This window comes from Pongo abelii, chromosome 16 (genome assembly GCF_028885655.2).
Source record: "Pongo abelii isolate AG06213 chromosome 16, NHGRI_mPonAbe1-v2.0_pri, whole genome shotgun sequence".
Classification (NCBI taxonomy): domain Eukaryota; kingdom Metazoa; phylum Chordata; class Mammalia; order Primates; family Hominidae; genus Pongo; species Pongo abelii.
This window is the reverse complement of record NC_072001.2, coordinates 48,980,937-49,007,867: the sequence shown is the minus strand read 5'-3', so window position 1 is coordinate 49,007,867 and position 26,931 is coordinate 48,980,937. Positions and strand designations below refer to the sequence as shown.

At 37.4% G+C, this 26,931-nt stretch overlaps 1 long non-coding RNA gene across 2 annotated transcripts in view; it reads left to right on the top strand.

The window, feature by feature from the left end:
* Positions 1-19,149: 19,149 nt before the first annotated feature.
* The window catches only part of LOC129050098 (uncharacterized), a 43,024-nt gene continuing 35,242 nt past the window's right edge, over positions 19,150-26,931 (top strand). For both annotated transcript variants that reach the window (XR_010137151.1, XR_008513565.1), the window contains exons 1-2: positions 19,150-19,319; positions 20,922-21,048. This is a non-coding gene — a long non-coding RNA (uncharacterized LOC129050098). The remainder of the gene's footprint in view (positions 19,320-20,921; positions 21,049-26,931) is intronic.

Genomic DNA, 26,931 nt, shown 5'->3' with positions numbered 1-26,931 from the left:
GACACTTTACCTCTCTTGTCTTCCTCCCCAAACTCCTTAACCTCAGTCTAATCATCAGCTAAACATCAGACATATCTCAATTAAAGGACACACTATAAAACATCTGACCAGTACTCCTCAAAACTGTCAAGGTCATCAAAAACAAGAAAATTCTAAGAAACTGTTTTAGCCAAGAGAAATCTAAGAACACACAGAAATAAAATGTAATGTGGTATTCTTGATGGAATCTAGGGCAGGGGGAGAGTGGAAAACATTAGGTTAAAAACTATGAAAATCTGAATAAAGTAATACTTTTAATTAATAGATCAATTTTAGCTCATGAATTATACCATACATACCATACTTATCACATGTAATATATTAAGAGAAACTGGGTACAAGATATATGAGAACACTTTGTAATATCTCTACAAATCTCCCACAATTCTAAAACTGTTCCACAAAATAATTTTTTTTTTCAGACAGAGCTTCACTCTTGTTGCCCAGGCTGGAGTGCAATGGCACAATCTCAGCTCACTGCAACTTCCATCTCCTGGGTTCAAGCGATTCTCCTGCCTCAGTCTCCCTAATAGATGGGATTACAGGCAGATGCCACGACGCCCAGCTAATTTTTGTATTTTTAGTAGAGATGGGGTTTCATCATGTTCGTCAGACTGGTTTCGAACTCCTGACCTCAGGTGATCTGCCCACCTCAGCCTCCCAAAGTGCTGGGATTACAAGCATGAGCCACCATGCCCAGCCAAAATAATTTATTTTTAAACAAATTTAATTCCTCACACTAAAGCTCAAACTCTTCGTTTAGGACTCTACAAAATATCTTAGGAAGAAAATCCCTATTACGTGGAGCACCTCTCCTACATCACTTCAGATCCTTTAGAATTCTTTCAGCCTCACCTCTCATTCTAGCCCCTAATACCACTTCCGTATGGGCTACTCCCACTTTCGCACAGGTGCACGTTTACTGCATCTCATGCATCTCTTTCCTGCCTTAAATTTCTTGGACATCATTGAATGAAACAGCCAAGAGAACCAACATAAAAGGAAACTTAAAGGAGTCATTCAAACAGACTCTTAGGACTAGCTGCATGTGTCCTTGCCAGTACATTGACTTCTAAGCCACAAATGAGAGACTCTGGGTCCACAAATTCTCTCTTATTGAGCCTGTTCTTCCCTGTATTTATCAACCAGGTATCCATTCTGCTTTAGGCATCCTTGTAGGATATGCCCTAATTGTCCACCCAAGGTACAGGAAAGCTTCTGTGTTTATCCAACCACTCCCATTTCTCATTGATGAAGGTTATCCCAGGAGCATTTAGCACCAGCATTTCCTGGCTGCTCTGCACATGGGTTTAAACAAACTTCAGAGGTACTAAAGAAACCCTTCAGGCAGAGAAGCAAAGAGATACAGGTACTGAAATGGTAAGCTGTCATTGTACATAGAAACTTCACCACAGTTCTGGCTGAACTTCAAGGTGCATCTGAAGTTATGAAGTGGGACTTTAACAAGGTCTGCTCGTCCAGGGTTTTAATCTTCCTAGGCTCATTGATCCCAGAGTCCTCATCTCAGATCTCAGGGACCTAAGCTTTACCTATTAAAGAACTTAAGATAGGGGACTCAGATGCTACTATTTTATTGAAAGGATGATCCTAGAGAGCAAGAGTGAGTGACAAAAGGAATGAAGCAGAAAAGGAGAGAAAGACCAATATAAGCACATGACTGATAGCCGAAGCCCATAAGACTTTTCCTAAAGTGCCACGTGAAATGTGTCCAGGGATATTGCATGGGTGGAGGAACAACGGGGAGCCAGTGGGTAAATGTTTGACCAGTGGGAATGGGCAAAGTTTTGCCCTGCAGAGTGTTATATCTCTGCTCTCCCAGCATGAATATGTGAGGGCTCCAAGAAGGTCCCAGGATGGAAGGCAAGATGTTAATGAAGAGCTAGTTGCTATAGCTACAGTTGATAGAAGACAGGTGACTCAGAGAGGATGAAACTGGTGTATGACATAAGAGGTGTATGACCAGGAATCCAAGCAATATAGAACTACAATATCAGCAAGAATATATAAGATGAAGGCTGAGATATATTAGACTTTTTTTCTTTCTCTTCCTCCTGAACAATGCAAAGTCTAAGATCAATTTTCCTCTAGGTCAATCTTCATGTAAACACATCAAGGTGAGCACTAAAATACTACATATAGAATCAATAAATTTCAAACTAGAAAAGGGAAAAAGGGAATAGAGATCCAATCAATCCAAGAAGTCAAGAAAAGAATTAGGAGAGATAAAAAGGTCTTAAAATCCATAAAACAATAGAATCACCAAATGCAATGATTAAACACACCTTTAAAAAACAGATAATCTGACTGGCTCTTTAAAAGAAATTGTTATAAGCTGATTAGGAAGAGATACACCTAGCAAATACTAAATTTAAAAATGCCAATGTCAAATATTCACGTAAGATTGAGTAGTTGTGTATCAATCAATATGCAGTGTTTATCTCCAACAATGCATTTTTACTAATGGAAAATGTACTATGAATTTGTGTGCATATAACAAAACCTCAGTATAAAGCAAACACTGGCAGAAGATTTCATTACGACTGTACATTTGTCAGTTTTTCTTTTGATATATATTATAGTTCCCCTAAATAAATTGCTAAGTACAGGATTTGAACTATTAACAATTTATTCCAGTAAAAAATCTAAAACATTGCAACTAAGAATAATTTGATTCATATATATATGTAAAAAAAATGTCACATATATAAGACATTTTTGGTTTTCAAGTTGCTATACAGACCATGGTCTGACTGCAATGCAATTAAATAAGTCGATGCAATTTTCCACAATTTCAAAAATCTTACATTATTTTGCCCCCTTTTATGTTTAATGAACCCCCATGTACTCATCTCACAGCCTCATTTACTAATTCAGACAATTTTGTTTCATCTATACCCCACTTACTTCCCTAGTCCAATATTATTTTGAAGCAAATCTAATAAATCAACCCTCAGAAGCACACACTGAAATATTTATGAATAAAATAAGTGCTCTAACCTATAGGGTGTTGAAAATTCTGGTATCCTACAAGTTTGCTTTTGTAATTTTTTTATTCTTTGCAAAGACTTTGAAATAAATACGGATAGCCAACAAAGAAAAACTCATTCAACTGATTTCTGCTTCTTTTTGTTTTTATTTCTTCCTTTCTTCTAATTTATGCAGGTAGGGTTTTTGTAGTCTGAGTTTTTTTAATATTTTCAAATATTTAAAAGTGAACTTGTTTATTTTCAAAATTAAAACTTAGATGTAATGCATTTAAAATGTAAGAAACTACTAAGAAACATTAAGAACCAATTTACAAATGGTTTTATTACTTGTGCCTTTGCTTTGTTTTTAAAGTGACCAACTTCTAGCTAAATGAAAATGAAAAAGCATAACACGATTGAGATGATGCTCCATCATGAAAATATAGTGAACAAGTTTGTCCCTGTCATCTATGTTTTCAAATCTACTGGCATAATTTATTCCCATGTCTTGATAATTTTCTGGTATGTAGAAAAATTGAACTTACCAATAATAATAAATATTAAGGTATATATTTGAGAGTCTTATATGCTAGGCACTCTTTTAGGCATGAGAAACCAGCAACAAACAACCAAGACTCTGCTTTTTGGTTATAGGAGACGTGTTGGTATGGGGTGGGGTAGGGGTAGGATCATACCAAGCAAACAATATCCCACTAGGTTCAAATGGTTTGATAGGTAACTTTTACCATGAAATCTTTACATTCAGTCTTTATATCAAGTTCATACTCATTTTAAAAACATGGTTCTGTTACTTAAATTTGAGTAGCATCCCTTCTTTTGTAGTCTCTCAAACTTCAGATCTATAAAATATTTCTATAAATATATACACAAAAATCTTAGATTGTTACTAGTATTTATGACAGATAAAATAATACATCAAAACTGAATAAAGTTTACTGTGAATATGCAAAGAAAGTTAGGTATCAGATAATATGCAGAAGTACATTAGACTAAGATTTAAAGAGAACCATATTCTTATTTCAATAGGGTCACAAAAGTCTTGAAGAAAATATAATGCACACTCAGTTCTATTCTATTAATAGAAGGGAACATAACATAATAAAAGGTATCTACCACACAGCATCTCATGATTAATGATGACACTAGTTTAGAAGCAATTCTACTGAAGTGAGGAGAAAGGCATAACTCCTAATGGTCAACATTGTACTAGAGCTTCTATTTAACTCATTAAGACAAAAGAAATTAGGTACAAAGAATAAAAGAAACAAGGCTCTCTTCTGGAGCTGGGACATTCATCTTTTCCTGCCTTCCAACATCAGAACTCCAAGTTCTCCAGCCTTTGGACTCAAGAACAAGGTCCTCCTCTGGTTCTCAAGCCTTTGGTCTAGAAGTGGGAGTCACACCGTTAGCTCCTCTGGTCCTCAGGCCTTTGGACTCAAACTGATGTTAGTTAATACAGGTGGGAGTTACACCATCAGCTTTCCTGGTCCTCCAGCTTGCAGACAGCATGACATGGGACTTCTTGGCCTCCACAATCACATTCGCAAGGTTCATCATCATTCAGGAGACAATTATTAGACTGATCCTCATTTGTTCAGATACAAAAGCAGGAGGGAAGAGTTCATTGATGTGAATTTGATATCTCCTTGAGGCAGTGATGTGCCAAGCCTATAGAATCATTACTATCTATCCATGGCAGAAGTCCACTCCATGACTATTGAGTCTCCCACCACAGGGGTTATAAATATTATCAGCACAGCCCAAGAAAACAACCAAGTCATGGTAACAGAAGCCTTGGATACGGTTTAAGAAATTTTGCAGATCACAGAACTGTCCTCTTCATAGCTGACTACTAAAGATGAAGACCCTCAAAACCAGTGATCCTTCTAGAGGTCTGATGATTGATGCCTTGGGAAGGTTTTCAGGAAATGAGTATGAGTTTACTATGAATATGCACCAGAGTTGCAGTCACCTTGTGATGCCAGTAACCATCTATATCAGTCCATTCTCACACTGCTATACAGAAATACCTTAGACTGGGTAACTTATAAAGAAAAGAGGTTTAATTGGCTCACAGTTCTGCAGGCTGTACAGGAAGCATGATGCTTGCTGTTATCTGCTTGGCTTCTGGGAAGGCCTCAGTAAACTTTCAATCATGGCAGAAGGTAAAGGGAAAGCAGGCATGTCTTACATGGCCAGAGCAGGAGGAAGAGAGCAAGAGGGCAGGTGCCACATACTTTTAAACAACCAGATCTCGTGAGAACTCTAACACAAGGACAGCACTGGGGGTTGATGCGAAACCATTAGAAACTGCTCCCATGATCCAGTCACCTCCCACCAGGTCCCGCCTCCAACATTGGGGATTACAATTGAACATAAGATTTGGTTGGGGACACAGAGCCAAACCATATCACCATCAATGATGATCTCCTTTATATTGCTTAATTACTTGATAATAAAGAGAGGTGGGATTTCAACATCTTTAAATTGGAGGCTATTACACATAAAAGGCCATTGGTTGACCTGGGCTTAAAGGCCTTTTTCTGGTTTGGTGTATGCGAATTTTAAAACTGTTCTGAAACCCCTCTTCAGGCCTAGCTGCAAGTGATTGAAGCCAACTACCACTTATCCAAAGTCTAGCATAACTCCACCATGCTGCAGACATCCTGCATGCCGCTGCTTTCCTCCTTGGAAAGGAAATAATTTGGGTAGAATTTTGATATCATGATATAGTTACCTGCCTGGATTCGAGGTCTAATAATTCAATCTTAGTAAATACATTAGACAAACAGCTATTTTACAACCAATTTAACAGAGCTTTTTGAGCTACCAAATTGGTTGTTTTGGTATAGTAAAGACATGGCCCTTTTTCTTACTCTCCACTCCCTCAAATAGCTAAAATAATAATTTATGGCATGGTTAAAAAAAAAGAAAGAATAAAGAAACAAGATGAGTGATTGCAAATGTTATAATTACCACAAAGAACCAAGAACTCCTATGAGTTCTACAGGTTTGTCTCTAAACTTTATTAAAATCAAATATTTCTATATTTTTGCAAAAACAAAGTAGAAAAATAAAAAAGAATAAAAAAATACCCTAAAAGATTTAACATTAGCTTTGCTCCTAAGAATTTTAAGGGAAGAATTATATTGCTCTTTTGTTAACCTTATTAAAACTTTAAAGGAAGAGAGGATTTTGAGTCTTCTCATCCATTACTATGAAACCTAATGGTCAATGTTCTCCCACAAATCAATAGTAAATTAAATGCGATTTAGTTCTAAGAGGATTTTTCATAGAACTAAACATGCTACTTATAAAATTCACATAAACAAATTAAAATAGCATGTTCACTTTTAAAAAATAAGGAAGGCATTGGCCATACCTCATAGAAGATTTAAAATAAAGCCAGAGTAATTTAACTGGTATGGTCTGAGTGTAGACTGTGTATGCTGCAGTAGAAGGGGCTTGGAGGTGGTGATAACCAGATTGATAGCATCAAACATGAAGCACAAAAAAGGCTTAAATGTATGGTATCTGATAGAGATGGAAACACTAATTAATGGAGGAGAACTACTCAGTAAATCTCAGATCCTTACCTCCCATCATAAAAACAATTATTGAGATGGACTAAATTTTTTTTTTAAAGAATTTTCCAGGAGGCCTAAGTCTGGAAAAAAATTAAAAACAAAGAAAATACAGGCAAATATCCTGATTAACACACAGTAGGAAAGGGCTTCCTAGATAAACCAAACAAAGTTAATTAAGGAAATGTGTTTAAACTATTTGCTGTTTTATGTAATACATGCAATTACTGTAAAATGTAAAATGTACAAGCCACACATCAAGGGAAACATAATTGGAACAAGAACACTAAAGGATCAAATTCGTGTAATTCAATAATTCCTAGAAACTGATAAGAAAAGGCAACCAGTAGAAAAATGGGCAGAAATGATGAGAAAAATTAATAAGAAAACATCAAAATGGCCAGTGGGCATAAAAGACCTTCAATCCAAGTAATGATCAAAGTAATACAAAATAAATTTATCTTGAGATACAGAGAGACATTCGTCAGATTGACAAAACTGAGAGTTGTAATTTTCAGATTTGTTACCAAACTACTAATAGGACTATAAATTGGCACAGCCTTTTAGGACATATTGCCAAATTGTTTTCTCAAAATTTGCTTCTGGATCATGGAATACATGTATTTTTGCTGCCAGAAAAACTTTCCAGAGAATCTCATGGGTGTGTGTACAAGATATATACGACATTTATCACAGTAAAATGTACAATAGTGAAAAATAGGAATCCACCTGGATGTCAATTTTTAAAAATTGATAAATTGGGCTATAATCAATTTCTCAGTAGATATGTTTGCGTATATAGACACACCTATATGTATATTTACATATATATTTATATACACACAAATATACATATGATAGGTATATAAACATGGATAAGGTAGCTCTTTAAAAACTAAATGGGAGAAAGTAGGTAGGAAGAAGTAAGTGCCAGAAGATACACAGTATGAGAACACTGATGTATTTTTACAAAAGCCAAGTATACTGTGTAGTCCATATTTTTATAGATTTACTATATAGATAATCATAAATATAGGATTCCTCTCTGCAAAAAAAACAAAAAATCACTGTGACCAAGAAAACCATCTGGAAAACCATAGAGAAAATGTGTTTAAACTATTTTCAGCAAGCTTATGCAAAGATTTGCTTCCATGAGATATGTTTCCATGTAAAAATACCAAGACTTCCCACACCAAGCTACAAGTACTTATTTATATACCCCAGAAAGTTGTAATTCTAGAACTGATGGTCACCAAAGAAAGCTGCTTGGCTTCGGGCCCTAACAAATTGCAAAAACATCAAGAGAAAACCACTACCTATAGGGTTCTAGGTGTCAGAGTTTAAGAAAGTACAAGAGAGGAATGGAAAGCAACTTCTTTCCTTTCTGTGAAACTTCAGAGCTGAAAAAGTATTGACAATGGAACGTATGGATTCCCAAGCACAGGCTGACAGTTTTTCTTTCTTATAGAGCACTTCATGTGAAGTAACCTGACAGCATTTGCAAGATGGTTTCTGGGCTGATCCGACCAGCATTTTTGTATTCACTCCTTCAACCATTAACGGAGAAAGAGACATTGTCTTGGAAAAAGTTGTAGAACTAGGGTGCAGTCAAGCCAGAACTATACTTAAGTTAATTTCACTAAATTTAGAGATAGTACCCCACCATACCACATCTAGGAAGAAAATCCCTTCCTCTTCAACACTTCCCTTTACCATGTGACCCCTGCCATTAACTTCTCAAAAGTAAATGCTGGCACAAAAAGTACAGTTTCCTGACTGCAACCTGGGCAGCAATTCCTTCCTTGAAGCAGGGAGGAGCAGGGAGTTTTCCCATGTCTACCAGTCACAATAGATAATGCAAACAGCCTCTGGCTGTCAGCTCCTTCAAAGTCTGCCTTGGCTGCAAAGAGCTGCCTTGCCCAAGGTCATTCTCTTCCCCAGAGAGCTCACACCTGGGAATTCGGTAAAGAAGTATAAAAGAGGCAATTCCTTCCTGACTTATGACAACTCTGATGTGCAGTCGTTGCACCAGAGCTCTCTGCAAGGTTAGCTAAAGCTCTGTTGGGCCTGCCTCTCATTTTTATTTCTTCCTCTGCCCAATCTTGCCTCCTTCACTTTTCTTTCACAGGTATTGATTCCTAATATAACATACCCCAAACTTCGTCTCAGTGTTTGCTTTCAGAAAACCAAAACTAAGAGAGTTGGTATTGAGAACAGTCAGAGAGTGGGTGATAAGATGGGGCTTTGGAGCTAAAGCACTGCTGGCTGCCTGGCTCACAATGAGGACCCCATCACTGGCAGTAGATGGAACACAAAGACAGCCTCTAGAACAAGACAGCAGTCAGTTGTCAAAGCTGACAGCACAGCCCAAGGATATACTTGGTTGAAGAGGGAAGAAAGAGACTATACCACAAAGGACCTGCAAAGTATAGCCAGAATGCATGGGCAGAATGCATGGGCAGAAATCAAAGGCATACACATGAGGTTGAATTATAACGGTGCTGGTTTAAGAGGGCCAGAATACCCCCAAGTCAATAAACCCTTCACTCCATCTCCAGGGAGTTAAAATTGGGCAAGAAATATATTGACATGGGAGAGATACACAGTTTAAACATCTTAGCAAGAACTCCAGGAAATAGTATGAACTTGTTACTACCAAGACTCCTAGAAATATGGAGAAAAAATGGCCTATGCTGGAGAAGCAAAATCCTAGCATTTACATGGAAGATGGTTGAGGAATGGGTTAAAATGCTTAGGAAAGGCAGCACGGTAGAATGGCTATACTATATTCACTTGAAGACCTGCCAGGTGATAAACCCCAGAAGAAAGCTCATTGCAGACACCATTTACTAATACCAGAAAAAAAAATGCTGTTGAGAAGGGCATCAGCCTCATTAAGATGTTAAATAATAGCTTTACACTATACATCAGGCATGATGTTTGGAAAGGTTGTTACGGAACTTGGCTTAGTTACGGTAAAGGGGACAAGACCCCAAAAAATAGAAGCCAAGCCAAAAGGCCACAATTATCATGGTGAGTGGCAAGACTGGAGTGGCAATCAAAGGGACCTAACTCACAAAAAAGTGTGTTGATGGAACATAGCAGCCACCCTAGGAGCAAAACAGGCGGGCAGCCAACAAGGATCTACTCAACTTGTACCAACAAAGGAAATAAATGATGGATGTCAAGGAGTCTGAGGGAGGACACCCCATTAAAAAGTTATAATTCATTATGCAATTTCTAGATGTGAACCAGTTTTCAGACTCAGTCTCTAGTATGAAGATTCCTACAAAGTCTTAGGTACTATACATGGTAATATTTGATTCTTTTCCCCAAAGGGTCTTTTGGCCATTTACTCAAGGAAACTAAACATTGAGGAAAAAGAGAATTCCCAAACATTGTAAGGATTGTTGGAAAATGGGTATGAATTGACAATGAAACCTGGAAGCCCGAAGCAATATGATGGCCCTCTGTTAGAGTTGAAGCACATAAGGGCCAAATAATAAGTGGCTAATGTCCACTTTACAATGGGTCAGCTTGATCTGCAGACCTATATGGTTATCATCTCCATACTTCCAGGATATATAATTGAACTTAGCATGTTTGACAATTGGTGAAACTCCTATATTAGGGTTGCTGCTTTCCCCTATGAAATCTTTAATCCTACAGGCTACGTGGAAGCTTCTAAAACTGCCCCACCAATAGCCAAAGGGGTAAATCAAAAACAATATTACATCTTCAGGAGGGGGACAGTGCAAAGTTGCAGCAGGGAAAGGTTCTGATGCCCAAAGTGCTAACACTTTCATGCAAAACATAGCAAGTATCTCATTGAATGGTAAGCTATAGTTGGCTCAAGGGCACTTTGGCCTACTTGTATCCAGGAATCAGAAAGTAAGAAAAAAGTCACAATCTTGGTAGAGGAACTTGACCCTGATCATCAGGAGGAGGTAGGACTGCTTTTACACAGGTGACCCACTTGGGTACTTCTTGGAACTGAGTTGCCCAATTATCACTATAAATGGAAAAGTTCCTACAACCCTAGCCAGAGAAGGGCATGGTAATCATGGCCTCAGTCACTCCAGGGGAAAATCTCTGAAGAGCTTAATAGTTACCCCAGACTTAAATTGTTGCTTGATATGGTTTCCATATATTCTAGAACCTAGAACATAATATTGTACTGACTTCTCTTTGCTGAATTTTAGATTGGTTCCTGGGCATCTTTATTTTCCATGACTTAATGGTTAAAGTATAAACATGGATTTATTTGAAAAATTATGACTTTCCACAACACCGCACCTCATACGTAAAGGTAGCCACTAGGATTATTTATTTATTTATTTATTTATTTATTTATTTATTTACTTATTTTTGAGACGGAGTTTCGCTCTTGTTGCCCAGGCTAGAGTGCAATGGCTCAATGTTGGCTCAGGGCAACTTCCGCCTCCCAGGAGCGATTCTCCTGCCTTAGCCTCCCAAGTAGCTGGTATTATAGGCATGCACCACCACGCCCGGCTAATTTTTTGTGTTTTTAGTAGAGACGGGGTTTCTGCATGTTGGTCAGGCTGGTCTCGAATTCCCGACCTCAGGTGATTTCTCCCCCCCACCCCCACCCCGCCCCCACCCCCCCGCCTCAGCCTCCCAAAGTGCTGGGATTACAGGCAGCCACCGCGCCCGGTCACCTGTAGGATTTTGTTATTCAGAAATACAGTCCCTCTTAAGTAGAGAGAACTACAAAAGTGCGCCCACGTTCTCTCTTATTTCTGTTTCCTCTCTTTGAAGGTCATTATAGATGCAACTGGAAACTCGGACCGTGACATCTGTATAAACACTGACCAGCAATTTATCTTTCTAGGATCAGAATGTGGAGGCAGCGCAGCTTGAGGAAGAAGGGCCTGTAGATAAACAACACACATTCAACTGAGGCCCCCTAGTGGCTGAGGAAATGTTAATCAAATACTTTTCCAGACTAATTTCTACCAATTTCGATAAAAGTTTGGTGGAAACGCTGCTGTCTCCACCCCATATTTCGTTCCATGGATCCTTACCATTTGCTTTCATTCCCGTTTCTACCCTTCCAACGCAGATCTGCACATTCCTGGGGCATCCTAAACACGTCTTAAGACCTATTGAATATTCAGTCTAGGATCATCTCCCGTTGGTACTGGAAGCAATACAAATAGTGTTATCTCCACATTTATTTTCCCAGGCTCTTTCTATAGGTTTAATAGACAACGATGATATACATATTTAATACTATTTGAAAATCACTTCCTGACTACACTTTTACATACTTGAAAATGGATTCTCAACTTCTTTTGCGTGATTTCTATCTAACTTTGTCATTTTGGGCTTCAGTACAATCCATACATTTGCTAGAGCATTATAACACAGTAATTTTATCTTTAGTGTACTGTTGTGGACTTTAATAGGTAGATTTCTAGTTCAAACAAGGATTCAATAGAACCTGTGGTTCAACTTGAATGGAGTTTGAACAACTCTAATTTGCCATGCGGAAAAAATATTGAATGCTATAGCTTCAAATGGTAACATATTCAGACAATGAGATTTCTTGTGCAAATGGTTAGTCTCCAAAACTTTACCAACTTCTGCTTAAGAGCAAAGTTCAAGGGAGAAACTAATTTTTAAGATATTGATCTTTAAGAAACATTTCCTATATTTTAAACCAAGCAAATATATAGCCTAAACATCTAAAGATGTCCTATGAATACTAAGTTACAGCATGATTAAAGACACATTCATTGTCAGTGACTTCTATATTTTGCAATAGCAGAGGGAGCTATTATAAAAGGGTAATGGAGCAATATAGACTCCTATATTCTAATACTTCTCAGACTTCTGCCAAGCAGTGATCAACAGTAAGGATACCATGATAATGTTACCATGACAACCCTAGGAACAGACAGAATGGAAATAAAAGAGACTCTAGACACTGATAACAGGACATCTACTACTCCCACAAGTCCTGCCTGATCAGTAAACCACTAACCTCGTGTTACCAAATTTTTAGCTTAGTGGTTAGTACAGGTGAACATTAGTGAGTTATGATCCTTCTAAGTATTCTTCAACCAACTAAGAGCAACACTACAATACTTCAAAGTTACATGTGTTTTCTAGATCAAGCTAAAATATAAGATGATGTAGGTTCTCTGAGAATTCACATTTTACTCTTACTGTAAATGACTATCCTATAAGTGTTTTTAATGCCCTTTCCCTACCATTCTAAGAAAATAACTGAATCCTTATTAGCATATGTAGCTGAGTGGTTAATAGTACGTAAAAAAGAATATGTTAATTGTGAATAACATATTCACAATTTGTTAATGAATCCAAATCATTTTGAGCATCAATGGGTGAATCAGTGTCTTTCGAAATCCATCTCAAAACTTCCCAACCCACCATAGCCCCTGAGGATTTATGCCCTCCCTAAATCATCACTTATGTGTCATGACAGGGTACACATTACAACTAAAGCTCCTTGTGGATCCCGGCATCTAAACTGCAAAGAACATCAAATGTCTAAGTGAAATTTGTCACTTGATATTTTTGGACTCACATCATCACATAGTGTTAAACCTGAGTGGATCTGAAGTCATCTAGTTTACTTACCCTCTTCACATAAAGCTTCTTTACATGTAAAGTAAGTGACTTTCCTGGGGTCAAAAGATCATTGCACAGCAAATGTATGCTAGAAATATAGACTCTTGGCCCTGAATAGTTGGCAAATACTTTGTTTCTGGATCAGATCTTATGGAATCCTCCAAGCAGCAGCCCTCTGTGTTACCTGATGATTTTTGCAATCCATGACTATGTCAACATGCTACGGAGATGAGAAACAAATTTGCTTTGATTTTATACACTATTTGTGGCACAGAGATTGGTCACCTGCTTTTCCCAGCCCAGTTTGTAATGCCAGATTTATGGCATTTTTAAATCCTGCCTGCTAATTCCTTGCTACTCTGCTTTTCCAAATCAAATTCAGTCAGACTTATCTAGCTCTGTCTGAATGTGTCCCTTGATTGAGTGACGTTAGTTCAAGAAAAAACACTCAAATCAATTTAATGCAAATTCCCATTCACAGCCTGGTTGACCCATCAGGATACTGACAATAATAGATTGGAGTACTTAATTCCTAAGGCATGTGACTCATCGAAGGCTTAGTAATCAATTTCCATTGCTGCGACTGCATAATTCATCTTTGGTGCTCTTAAGCTCTGGAATACCAAGTGTCTGTTCATTTTTTTTTAAGGCCTACACATTCCTTCTGAATAGCAAAGCCCTTTTCGTGTCTCTGCAATCATTTCCTTATCTAAATTTCCATATGCCACCCTGGCAAGGTGTCCCACCTATGAAGACTTTAGATCAATAAAAATAATTGGCATGTTTTCCCTCCAGTTGCAGATGCCTGAAATAGATTACATGCTGCTCTGGCAGACAATAGGAAGATGAAATGGAGGCTGGTCACTGCCTCTATCCACGTTAGCTATTAACTCTCTATAGGACAGCCAGTAGGGATTCTTATAGTTTGAACCCTGTTTCCCAAGATCCCCAATCTGTTTTATTCTCTAAGCATTAAAGTAAATGGGAAGCATATACAAATAGGCAACAAGCAGATGCCCTTTCCATTTCAAGAAAGGCATGCTGTGTTCCATCCAGACTGTACCTGCATTTGTCATTTTTTGTGTCTCTTTTCCTGTGACAAAAGCCTTATGTTGAGATCAGATTGTCCCCTGGGAATTTTCTTTGGCAACTAGGTAAGGTTTTGTCTCAATTCTTAACTCCACAGGCAAGAAAACTGTTAAGTCAAATAAATCTGTAGAATAGAAGCCATTGTTGTACTAACTTTTGTCTACAGGAGCCAAGTGCTTACCCATAACTTTGATTTTCCTGAGGCAGGAAACTAAATTAGTCATGTTTCCTCTGTGTACTTGTATTCCCCAGATACGGAAGACTATATGCGCCACCAAGTCATTCATGAGAGCTGAGGTAGACATTCCATTCAGGATTATGTTTCTGTCACTTTCTGAGCAAATAACAAAAGTATTAAAAGAGCTAATCATGCCTCTGAAAACATAGTATTTCCCTTGGCCTTATCTCTTCTGATATAAATCTGTGTCCTCTCATTTTATAGAATTAAAAATCATTTATAAGAAAATAATGCCTAAAAAGAATTAGAAGAAGATAAGGATGTTAGTGAATCTGTAAGCTTACGCTGTATTCTGAGTCAGTCGCAAGAATGTGAGAAGTTGGAAAAAAGTACTTGTAAAAGTATAAGGAATGAGAGTACTTCTCAAAGTTGGGTGGATGCCATTAGCAGGAAATGTTCTTGCAGTAGTAACCCAGCAGTAATAAATATATATATATTTATGCTTATATAATAATTTATATATATTTACATATATTTTATATATGTTATATGTTTATAAATATATAACTTAAATATTTATGTTTACACACATATGTATATAAATATATTACATATTATATATGTAATATATACATTTGCTTAATATATATAACACATATATGTATATACATAATTTATATAGACATGTATATTATATACACATGTGTGTAAATATAAATATATACATTTATATATTTCTATATACACATACATTTACATACATCTATATGTAAATATTTTTTATGTGTTAAATCATATATATAACATTCTAAAATTTAGCTAGAAACAAACTCCTTCCTCATAAAGCTTACAATATAATGAGTATTCAGTGATAAAGCAGTCTCCTATACATATACATTTGTATATCCTATATAGACATTATTAATTACATTATAATGTTTTCACTTGCCTTTTTGGTTCTTTGGAATTGAATATGATAGACCCTTTCCATTTTTAAAGAAAAATAACAATGCATTCATTTTAATACTACATATGGAATACATTGTACACTCGTGCTTTAAAACATCACAAGTTTGTACATATAAACTTGTGGGGTAAACTTGTAAATATGGGGTTGAACCAACATGTTTGTTTGAATATGAGTGTGGTATTGACTGTATACACAGGTTCATTCTTTTGTGCATTAAAACTGATATTCTATTCTGAAGATGTCAGTCTTTAATCTTAGTCAGGAAAAAACGAACATAGTCAGCTACCCTTTAAAATCATGTAAAAGCCTAAAACTACAAAAGACTCAAGGTTATGTTACTAAACATCAGAGACTATATAAGACCCAAAAATTTTCCAGAGGGGAGAAATGAGTCACAAAAAAAGAAATGAGAATCAGAACGTCTCTGGAACTCTTAACATCAACACTAGATATCTGAAGGCAATAGCACAATATCGTCAAAATTCTGACCCAAAAAAATGGTGCCGTACCCTCACAATTGATTGGTGGTTTACATAGGCAGAGGAATCCAGGTTGAAAAAGACATTTTCAGACCTGGAACTAAAATATACCTCTCATGCACTTTGTCTTAGGTACTAATGAAGGATGCATTCCACCAAACCAAGGTTGTAAACAATGATGACAATAACAACAATAAGATATATGATTCAGGAAAGAGGAGCTTGAACATTGGAGAGCAGAGAAATGAAGTCTCAGATGAGTAATAAGTCATGCCCAGAGAATAATCAATCCTGACAGTGCTAGAGAATAGAAGGCTGCAAGGGGGAAGTTATCTAGGAAATAAAAAGCACACTAGATTTGAATTTTTGATTTAGAAAAAACAGTTGGTATTTGACAGCTCATTTGAACTTTTTAGAAAATAGATACATGGAAAACTAAATATTGAACAATAAGAGGATCTTAATTATAGTATATTACCTGGCTCAGCAGAGAGCAGTATTTCTGTAGTCATACTGTAAATGCCAACTTAATTTGACAAAAAATGTATGATAATGATCTTGAGAATGTTACAAGATTGTATAGACTAATGTCAGGGATAGGCAGTTGGACTAATTCATCAACATCCACAATAGGATGTAATATCCTAACTAATAAATCAAGAAATAAAACACATATTATTTACCCACACGGAGGTGAATTTCAGATGCAATGCCAAGAGTTGGAAGTGGTTCCCTCTAGGGTGCACTAATAAAGTGGGAGAGACTGGGTAGAGAAAAGGATCATTGTTTTTCTTGAATCTTTTAGCACTACTTGACTTTTTAACTCCATGAATGTATTACTTTGATTAATGCTGTATTAATTAATTTTAATTTAAGATATTTTGATTGAAAGGATCCCCCAAGTACTGAGTAGGAAGAACAAAATTTGACTCATACCTAAACACATCGAAAACTTTATCTTATTTGGATATCTAAATTATACCAACTTTCAGGAAGAAATTTCTTTATAAGTAATAATCCTACTTGGTGTCAGATTTTTAGCAACAATGTTTGTCCATTGTGTCTTGTCTTGTTGCTGTCTTTCCATTCAATGCATCAAAGTTCTGAGTGAAATTTTTGGACTGATGATACCTTCACATGTGAGTGACAGTTTGGCTTTGTGTGTGTGTGTATGCGTGTATATCCCCTCAAACATTTATTGAGTTACAAACAATCCAATTAAACTCTAAGTTATTCAAAAATGTTCAATTAAGTTATTCTGAAATGTTCAATTAAGTTATTATTGACTATAGTCACCCTATTGTGCTATCAAACAGTAGGTCTTATTCATTCTTTCTATTTTTTGTGCCCATTTATATTCCTACCTTCCCCCCAGCCCACCCTCCACTACCCTTCCCAGCCTTATGGTAATTATCCTTCTACTCTCTATGTAGTCTGGCTGTGTACAGATTTAAAAGTTAAGGTACTAATAAGAAGCAGGCACACTCAATGAGATATGTTATGAACAATCCCCTTTATTGTACTTTCCTCAAAATACGAATGGGATACAAGCGGGAAAATGCATGGGGCGGGGCATGCAGTTGTCTCTGGATTTAACAACAGGGGGAAACATTCCACCCCCAGGCACAAAGCATCATAGAAGAAGATCATTATGAGTACCCAGAAAAGTTAGGCAGAAGAAAATTAATAGGCTATATTAGACCTTAACACTTGGAAAATTCTCCTTTGAAGCAGCAATGTTTCAATAATCTAGGATTGTCTGCTTCTGTAAGAATCCATTCATATTAATTGGTTTTAAAAGAACATTTACATAATATGATAAATGTCATTCATTATCTGGGGGTTGAATCTATAAACCAAAGCATGGAAGACTTAGTTATAATTTATTTTTAAATCAAGTTTTGACATTTACAATCTTTTCTGTAACTATAATTAACAGATTTGGTAGACAAGGTAAGAGGTTGGGTAAATTTAGTAAATTCTTCATTTTTTCCAGCAGAGACAATACATTGTCTAAATACTCTTTTATTTCTTGACTTAGCAGCTTTAAAGTTATGATGCAAACATAAAATCAGTATTACATTATTGCCTCTTGGTAGTAGGACTGGAGCTGGGGAAGTCTTGAAATTCAATTTTCTATCTTTCTGTAGTGTTTGAATAGTAAACCAATATATACAACACAGTAAAAACAGTGTTGAAAGACCAGTAAGGACAGCATTGCAGTTGTCCAGGAAAAAGATATAGGAGGCAGAGGAGTACTATAGAGCAAGCCAGGCACAGCTTCATCTGATGTCTCCAAGCACTGCTAGGTTTTTAAAGTTTTCTTAGTACCCTGGTCATCAGTGTAAGAAGCATCAGGGAGCAGGAGTAGAAAGAAGATAAAAATCCTGGATTAATCCTGGTTTAAGCCTGAAATGATCAATTTATTCAATGATTTGAAGTGTTTAGAATATTTTATATTCATACCTAATGGGGACTCAATAAGGTAAGTTCAGTTCTAAACACACACACACACACACACACACACACATATATATATATGACTGCATGTTTTCAATTTGTTGTGGCCTGTGAAATTCACACCTGTTACACTTAGGAAAGGTGACTAGATATAGGGTAGATGAATCAGAATGAAAGAAGAACAAAGTGGACAATGTAAAGAACCAGGAAGAACACAAATGCCTGAGCTTCTCAAGTAAGCAACGTAGTATAATAATGCACAGACTAGTGCAACCTGGTAAGCATGAGCATATCATCTTTTCTTATCCTATGAGCCCCAACAAGCCTGTGAAGCCACCGTAAGGAGTAGCCTTTCCAGTTTAATGAAGTATGTATCAGTTTTTTCATATACATCTTATGAATGCAGACCCTCTGAGAGCCTGAGAAATAAAAATAGTATAGATGCAGGTTTAGACAAAGTTCATACATTCAGCCATGGTATAAAGCACTGGATTCAAGTTCTAAAAACACGTTCTGGTAATGGAGAATAAATTGTGGCCTGAGACTGCAAATGCCTGTCAGCTACTATATTCCCTAGAAAGGCTTCCTGCTACAAGAAAATCCAATGTGGAGGTGACTTTTAAAATAGAGGTTTATTTTTCTCACACAATAAAAATTCTAGAGCTTAGGTCAACAATGATGTTATGACCCAGGAATTCTACTCATCCATCTTTAAAATGTTGGATTCTGTCCACAAGCTTTTCAGTTTGGTCTCCAAGCATCCCATTTGAGTTCCAGACAGAGGAATGGGGAAGGAGCAAAAGACCTATTGCTCCTAAGGCTTTGTCAAGGATGGCTTCTCCTTCTGAAAGAAAAGACCAGTGTTTCCCTATAAATCATGATTTATCAGCTGGGGTAAGAGCCTAACCTCCCCGAAATCATAGATGAACCCCTACCTGCTCCCCCAAAACTAGGAGTTCCTTAGGAGTCAAAAAGACATTTGTAGGGAAGCAATATATCCTCTATGCCTATCTCTTCTAACTCAAGCCTGATGAACAAATATTTCATATTCTATTAAGGTGACTTAAATTTATATGTAGGATTTTCCCCAGTTTTCTTTTCCAGTTAACAACCCCAAAATGAATCTCTAATCGTAATTCATCTTATTTATTGAAACAGTGACATTTGAGACAGCCAGTAGTGTGGTTGACAGCTAGCTAAGAGTGATGTAGGTTCCTGGAGTGAGCCGAGAGGGTCTGAGGCAGAAAATTACAGGAAGGGGAGTTAGTGGAATCAATATAGGTAGATGCCAGGGAATCTTCTTTCTGAAAGGGGGTGAACAGCTATTACACCCTATCAATATTGCTTTATATCCCCTGCAGGAAGGAGGGGTAATGGTTACACCATATAAATTACTGGAAACTAGTATTGCTTTGGCATCGTTACACATTTTTTTTTTAAAAAAAGGCAAATATGGCTATTGGCATAACCACCTAGTATATCTATAGCTAAACCAATAGCATTTTGCTGACAGTGAATCTCTTTCGAAAATCTAATAGCCACCTGCTATAACTTTATACACGAAGTCAATGAGTTTCAGAATTTGAATTGTGAGCTTTCAGAAACCTCATATGTAATATTTTTCATTACATTAAGTTGAATGCAGAGAGATATGGGGGGGGTTTATAATGCTGTGTAAGTGCAGTCTTGCTTTTTGATGGAGTTTCAACAATAGAACTAGTTTATTACACCCTGGAGCTACATCATCCCTATTTGATATGGTACAGTAATGAGATTTTTAATACTTGTTAACCTCATGAATTTTGCAAACTGATAAAATTGAAGAAAGGAACATCTATTGCATCGCTGACACTTTATTCAATGAGTCTGTGTCTAATATGTTAATATTACTGTTATCTCCTTTTGAAAGATAAAATAATTTTGAGCTATTCTTCTTGATTTTTTGACACAAATCCTTCTGACCATAAAGAATCATTATTTGCATTCAACTTGGATACAAGTCTTAAAACAAAACCTTACATTCTTTAAGCTAAAAAAATACACCTTCCTTTTTTTATGACTAACAAATTCTTAGCTGGTGCCAAAATAAATTTTTAAAAAGTATTTTATATAAAATATTTTGCATGAAATATTAAGTTGATCTTCTCCTTGCATATCCCAATAAAAACTTTTACAATTAAAGAAACAAGACTTAGACTAGATAACATCCAATGTTTAAGCACTTACGATGTACCAAAGTCATAAGGGACTTACATAAACAAAATGTTCACAATGATCCTAAGATGCAGATATATTTTGACTCTTAAGCCTCAGTTTCAGTATCTGTAAAATGAACAGGTAATTTTACAATATCATATGGCACCAGATAATAAATGACAGAGCCTTGTTCAAAGGCTCAGCTTTCCTAGACTCACCAATTGCTTTGTGTTCACACTATGGAAACAAGACCCCTCCCTCCATCTGTTAAAGACTTAGAAATGGAACTTTGCTTCTTAGGTTTCAGAGTTACATCAAGGAAATCAAAAAATCTGTAAGCCACAGGAACCAGTACAAATTAATTTGTCCTGGGATAATCAAGAAAGGAGTCACAGAGTGTACTACACTAAAAGAGCTTTAAAAATGAGTGAGTACAAGTTAGTCTGACATATTCTCCATACTACCTGTGCTATTGAAAGTGTGGCTGTAAGAACTGCTTATAATTTTTGTTCCAACAAGTGTGGATTCTCTAGAGCAGCACTATCTAACAGAACTTTCTGCAGTAATGGAAATGCTCTGTATTTATGTTGTCTAAAATGGTAGCCACTAGCCACATGTGGATATTAAGTACTAGAAATGTGGCTACTGTGACCGAGGAATTTTTAATTTTACTTAATTTTAATTAATTTAAACATAAATACCCATATGTGGCTAGTGCGTCCCATGTTGGGAGCACATATCTAGAGTTATTCAAATATGGCCTGTTTTAATGCCTTGACGTTAGACTAAAGGTGGGAGAGACAGAGGGATACCTAGGTGGAAAGTAATGGGTATGAAGGGAGAGGCTTAAACAAGAAGATATTACATGCTTGCTAATGATTTATAATCATTACCCTGAAGGCAGTAATGGTTAGTGGAGAATATTTAACATTATTCCTTTTGAGATTCCTTTAGAAACTGAGTATTTTATGTGTGGATAGACACATGACAGATAGATACGATAGATAGATAGATAGATAGATAGATAGAAAGATAGATAGATAGATACAGAGAACTTAGTTTAAGCAATGTTATGTTGGGAAGATGTTTTATTTATTCAACATTTTTATCAGAAGAGAGCATTCCTGTATCTATTCTTGCAAAATATTAAAAAAATTATTGACACTTGTTTAAACAGTACTATTGCAATAGGTGTCCAGAACTACCACAATAGAAGGGAAAAATTGGGCTAAATCTGAATATAGTAGACAACTGAGGATTTATAGCCAAGAAGCTAGGGGAAAGGGAGGCACAAGATGGAAAATAAGATGAGATGTCAAGGATAAGAAAATTCTTATTAAACCAACTTAACAAGATTCTTGCTGAAGGCAGGTCAGGGTGATCAATTATCACCTAGGGGATGCTGGGAGCTGAGGAATTTGAGCAGATATCAAGGGTGATCAGCATCCTACTCCTCCCTCAATGACTGATTGCCAGTTTGCTGATCGTTGTGTCACTAGAGCACCTAGCACATAGTGCTAATGAAAAATGCTGTGAGTGGTGAAAAGCTTATTTTTACAAAAAGTTGAAAGAAAGAAGCTGTGATTCTCCACCGTGCAGCTTTGACATACCTACCCTTTAGGGTTGCCTTGTGAATAAGAAGCATTTTAAGGATGACTATCAGAGACCTGCCCCTTTTGCCCCAGCCTCTGAGCAAACCGTTTTTTGTTGTTGTTTTTTTTGTTTTTTTTTCTTTTGGTGAGACAGCGTCTCACTCTGTCTCCCAGGCTGGAGTGCAGTGGTGCCATCTCGGCTCACTGCAACCTCTGCCTCCTCAGTTCAAGCAATTCTCCTGCCTCAGCCTCCCGAGTAGCTGGGATTACAGGCATCCCGCTATTTTTTGTATTTTTAGTAGAGACGGGATTTTGCCATTTTGGCCAGGCTGGTCTCAAACTCCTGACGTCAGGTGATCCACCCACTTCAGCTTCCCAAAGTGCTGGGATGACAGGTGTGAGCCATCACACCTGGCCAAACCTCCCACTTTTGATTCCTCCTCCTGTTACCAGCTCAGCAACTGTTGACTTTATTAGTGACAGCTCATCTCAGCTGCTTCATTGTCTCTAATATTAAGTTCCTAAAAACTTCCTGGCCACTAGGATTGGCTCATTTTAAAGAAAGAAACAGGATACTTTTGTTTTACATTCCCTTGTAGAACCAGCTTAGTGTACAAGGTTAGAAATTAATGGATGAAATATTCATTTTCTATAGCAGATATTCATAAACATGAACTCTCATAGGATACACAGCTTTTCAGAAAGCTGTTTAGAACACTTTGCGGTAACTAGTTTACACCAAAGCCAAGCTGGTGAGGATAAATAAAATATTTGAGGCCATATTAAAACCTAAAATCTTTAGAGGGTGATACATAAACTTACAGTGGATTAAAAAAATAGTTTGCTTTAATTGTGAATAATGGCTTGGTAGTGTTGTAATTTGGAGTAAGGGAGGAAACGGCTGTAGTTTAGAACCAGACATATAATGAAATATCTCTGTATCCTCGTTTTGCTCAAACACTAAAACATGTGGTCAGAAAAAAATGCAGAAGCCCTGAGCAAGATAATGGGATTTCTCTTAATTTGATTTGCTATGGAGAATGCTGGCCTATTTAATAGATCCATGTGGAGTTGCTGTTTATATTTTGGTTTCTAATTAGCATAGTCATTCTGAAGCCTCTAGCTGACTTCCCCTACCATCTAAATCTAATTTGGCCTTGAGGAAGGTTATTAGAGCAGCACAAGGAGCACAAACAAAGGAAAATGTCTGCCAAACAGCAGGCAGACTTAATGCATCCGGGGCTAGCGCGGAGGCCAGCAGCCAGACTGGTGTGCGGCGCTGCAAATAGCAGGAGGGGTCTTGCCTGGACAACAAATCAATCACCAGTCTCTCTGCTACCCAACCAAGCCTGCTTCACCCCAGCCTGTGCTGCCTGGCCAAGGCAATTTCATAATGAAAAAGGGATGATCTTGAGGGATGTGAAAGCTATAAAGAAAAGATTTAAAATTGATTTTGAAAGTTTCTAAACTAGGCCATAGAATGGATGGTCTGTACTGAAGTAAATGCTTAGTCTCCCTCCTAAAACTCCTTGTAAAGAGTGACATTTCAATTTTCCCTGGCTTTGGGCAGCTTGATTTTTTTTACAGCTCTACAGCTCAGCCTTTGAGAAGCACCTTCTAGCAGTGATAATAAAGTATACTGAGTGGGGATATGGACAACATTGATAAAGAGGCACTAATCCTTATTCTCTGTGAAAAATAGTCTGAAAGCAGATTCTATCCCAAAGGGGAAGAAAGAAGAATGCTAAACATGACTAGCAGTGACCTATTTTTCACCAAGCAATTGGAGCTCACGTACATTTTGACTAAAATATTGTTCATCAAAAAGAGCAAAGGACTTCAACTCTTTATAAAGGGCATTGAAGTATAAACGTAGTTTTGTGACGACTCTAAAGAAGAGAGATAATAAGGTTATTTGGAGAAGATTTAGGGGATCTAATGGCATTGATCTGGCAGGTCCCCTATAGGATCTACATTTGTAGTTAGTGATTTGTCTTACCTGGTTTCTACAACCTTTATAAAGTTGGTAGACGTGGCGTTTAAGGGCTCAGAGAGCCTTGTTCATAAAGGTCTACAGGAGCACTGATGAGCATAACTTATTGCAAAACTTTCCCCTACTGTGAGGAAGAGAATGCTAATGATCTGAATCTGCTCTTTAGCCAGAACAGTGAGAATTATAGCTCCCCCTAGAACACAGGGAAACGTCTCTACAATTAAAGTTTTAAAAATGCACTTCTGTCATACTCTACGTATTGTTTAAATACATGTCCATCAACAATTTATTGTTTTCTGACACTGTGAAGAGTTGTAGACACATGAGCTTCACATATCCCTGAGAAAAAGAGAAATCAGACAGATAATTTTTTAATTAAAAGAAGGTTTGCAACTCATAGGAAATTTTTGCAGTCATGAGAGTGCAGAGGGGAGGTTAGTGAAGAAAAAAAGAGATGGAAGCATCTTTTCTATACAATGATAAATGAAGGAGGACATAGATTTCAGATGGAAGGTGAAAACATTCAAGATCCTTTGTCCACAAAAATAGTGGTAATATGAACTAAGCACTCTACTGAAAGCTCAAAAACCTTTCCTAATTTTGAACTATTTACTCTTTCTACTCTCCCCTGCTTCAAAAAGTTTGCTTCAATCTCACAACCCAGCTGCCCGTAAGATAAGGTCAGTTTCCTCACTCCCCTCGGCACCTGTTTCTTCATTAGTCAAAAATTGATTGAATGAATCTGTAAGTGAGGAGGGCCATCTTATGGTGATTTCTCTTTTCCTCTTGATCTCTGTTACAAGTTAATATGTCTCAAGAGTCAGGCCTATGCTCTCATTTGCTTGCTTCTCACACATTTCCTTAGAAGATATCTCCAGCAAGTTCAAATACCATCTACAGGCTATATACTAAGCTTTGAGATGCCTGTAACTGTGAGTAGAAATGCCAAGTAGGTGATTAGATAAATAGGTCTGTCAGAAGACGTCTCTATACCTAAGGAAAATATATCTAAAATGGAAACCATAATCTGCTCTGCCATCCCCAAGGGTCAATACCCATAACCTTCTCCTGTAGATTCCCAGGCTCAGCAAGACAGCAGCAGCCACTGTTGCTTATGTTGGGAATCTCCACTTAACTCTCTGAGAAAGTCTTGACAATTTCCCCAAGCATCTCTGACCTCTGACCACCACCTTCCCCCACCCCACACCTCACCAATCATCCTAGCTATGTCACCTCCCATCCAGACCACTGCACTGGGCTCTAAAATTGCCATTTCCCAGCTCATTGTCTACACAAAATCAGAGAGGCCTGTGCAGTACGTACATGAAACATCACTCGTCTGTTTTAAAACTTTCGGTGGCTCTTGGGGATTTGAACATTTATCCTACTTTGTCCTCGATAACCCACCTGATTTCGTCCTGCCAACCTCTCCTTTTCCTTTTCCATCATCCCTTGGCTCAGTATGCTTCCTTCACAGTCGCCTTCTTTCAACTCCTCCAGCAAGCAAAGGTCTTTTCCACATTGTTCAGTAGTTTGTCTCTAAGGACCTTCCCAATCCCCCTGCATCCTTCTACCTTTCATTAATGCAACAATTAGTGCCCGGTATATAATAGTTGCTCATTAAAGCTGTTTTAGAGGTTTTTAATAAATGCAAGTCCTTACTTTCATTGCACTTATAATAATAAAGTAACTAAAAGCTTCGTCAGATGCTGATTAGTTCTACATAAAAAATTAACACAGACTGAGAGAGACAAGGAATAACAGAGAGAGGAAGTACTGTCATTTTACACTGGGTGATCAGAAAAGGCCTTGCAAAGAAGGTCTCTGACAGAGACATGGAAAGCATGACAGTGAGCTAATCAGCCATCTTGGTAAAGCATTCCAGACAGAGGGAACAGGAAATCAAGATTTGCAGTGGATATACAACACAGCAAGGAGGCCACTGTAGCTGGAACATAGTGAGAGGCAGAGGGCAGCAGGAGACAAGGTCAGCAAGGTGGCTTATTGATCAAGTCAGGAACACTGATGGCTGCGGAATTCTGAAAGGCAGATCTCTTGCCTCAAAAGTTAGGGGAAACCCTGAGGAATAATTTATATTCCAGTGACTTACTAAGCAGAACACCTTATAGGGGAGAGGAAGTAAACTCCCAGGCACTTCTGGCTTTCTACACCTGCATTCTGAGCATCAGCAAATAGCTGTTTCTGAATAAGAATTGCAGGCAGAGGCTCTTGGAAGTAAGAGCACACCAAAGCTAGGCAAAGGGCACACAGAAACAGCAAAATATAGCAAAATGAATCCGAGGGGAACTGGGTGGAACACTAACAGTTTCCACTACAGACAAGGTTTCCTTGCTTTCTGATGTGACAAGAGGTTTCTCACTTAAAGAATGCATGATTCTTGAGAGAAATCCCTGAATGCATTTCTTTGACAGAAATTCAAGCTTTTCTTGGGGTATGAAAATGGACCTGAAATACTTAGACGCCATTATCTAGGCAGTGGGGATGCTTATGATTACTGGATTGTCAATGTGTAGAGGTTTTAGAGGTAGGGAACGATTTTTTTTTTAAGAGAGAATACATTATGTTTCCAATTCAACTACTAGGAGAGACAGACCATCACATCCAAAATGGCAAGGTACATCTAGTCTGCCGTCCCATATCAAAGTCTACCCATCTCCCTCAGCGAAACTGCTTTTTCACCTCTTTTCTAGGCCCTCAAACAAAA